Source organism: Tasmannia lanceolata, unplaced genomic scaffold (assembly GCF_043159265.1).
Source record: "Tasmannia lanceolata isolate RefF3 unplaced genomic scaffold, GAP_Taslan_0.1 ptg000035l, whole genome shotgun sequence".
Taxonomy (NCBI): domain Eukaryota; kingdom Viridiplantae; phylum Streptophyta; class Magnoliopsida; order Canellales; family Winteraceae; genus Tasmannia; species Tasmannia lanceolata.
The window spans coordinates 1,160,201-1,161,563 of record NW_027518712.1 but is presented as its reverse complement, the minus strand read 5'-3'; positions in this window follow the sequence as shown (position 1 = coordinate 1,161,563).

The window sequence follows — 1,363 nt, the reverse complement described above, 5'->3', positions numbered from 1 at the left end:
GAAATAAACTGACTATAGAAGATAACTAGAGGTGTATCACCACGTTGTAGGCTCATCCACTCTGAGTAGGTGGTGCAAATGCGGGTGAGGTTATCAACCCCAGAATAAAGGACAACTGTATGCTCCCAGATGGCCTTGGAAGTCTTCAGGCACATAATCGTGCCAGCGATATTAGGGGCCATGATGCCAGAGAAGAGTGCAGATTAGGGCATCATCGTCTCTCCCCCGGGCATAGGAGGGATCCGTGGAAGAGAGGATTACGATCAATGCAATCGACCTTACCCTGACCTAGGAGGTAGGTCTCAACCGCCATATGCCAATTTTGGTAATTTGACCCATCGAGTTTTTCGAAAGTCATCTGTGGGTAAGAGTGCTCCACAGAAGGAGAATAGCTAGAAGGAGTTGCAGGCGGAGGGATCAAGCTAATAGCCGAAGTCATGCTGACAAGAGGATCCATGAAAAGAAAGATAGAATGAACCGCTCAATGACAACAACAGATGATAAACAAGAGAAAGGCGAAACTCAAAGATCGCACGACGGGCCCGACCATGGTACCGCGGCTCTGATGGAGAGACATAGCAGAAATAGTCATATGAGCACTAGCCAAAATGAGAATCGAGGCCATCAGACAAAATCTAAGCAGACAAAGGAAAATGACACCATTGAGGACTAAGGCCATGAAGGAGAGATAAAGGATAAAAGAGAAAGAGTGGAAAGCCCCTTAGATTAGAGTTTCAAGGGGGGGATAAGAGAGAAAGAGGAAGAGAAGAGGGTTTTGGGAGGGTTTCCAGCGAGGAGGGAGGATGGGGTGTCGGGTTTGGGTGAGGATGGGTTTTCGGCGAGAAGGAGCATGGTGTGTCGGGTTTGGGTTGGTAAGGGTTATCCGGCGAGGGGGAAGGAGGGTGGGGTGTCGGGTTTGGCTAGGTCCGGCGAGGATGGAGGGTGGGGTGTCGGGTTTGGGTAGGGATGGTTTTACAGCAAGGGAGGGTTGGTGAGGGATTGAGGCGAGAGGCTGAGGAAAGGCTGCTGGTGAGGTTTTTGTTTCTATTTTATTTTTTAATATTTTTTTTTTCGGGGGGGGGGGGGGGGGGGGGATGGGATGCAGCGACGGAAATGGTCGAGGGTCTGGGATATCCGACGAGTAAGGGAGGGAGAGGAAGGGGTCTGGGATGTCGGCGAGGGAGAGGTTGGCGTTCTCAGAAGTCTGGCGAGGTAGGGAGGGAGAGGGTGGTGTATTGGAGGTGGGCAACAGAGAGGGTGGTGTCTGGGAGGTGGGCAACGGAGAGGGTGGGGTCCGGGATGGAGTCCGGTGGGGATGGGGGTTCCAAGGGGGTGGGGCTGAGGGTTGTCGAGGTGTGGCTGG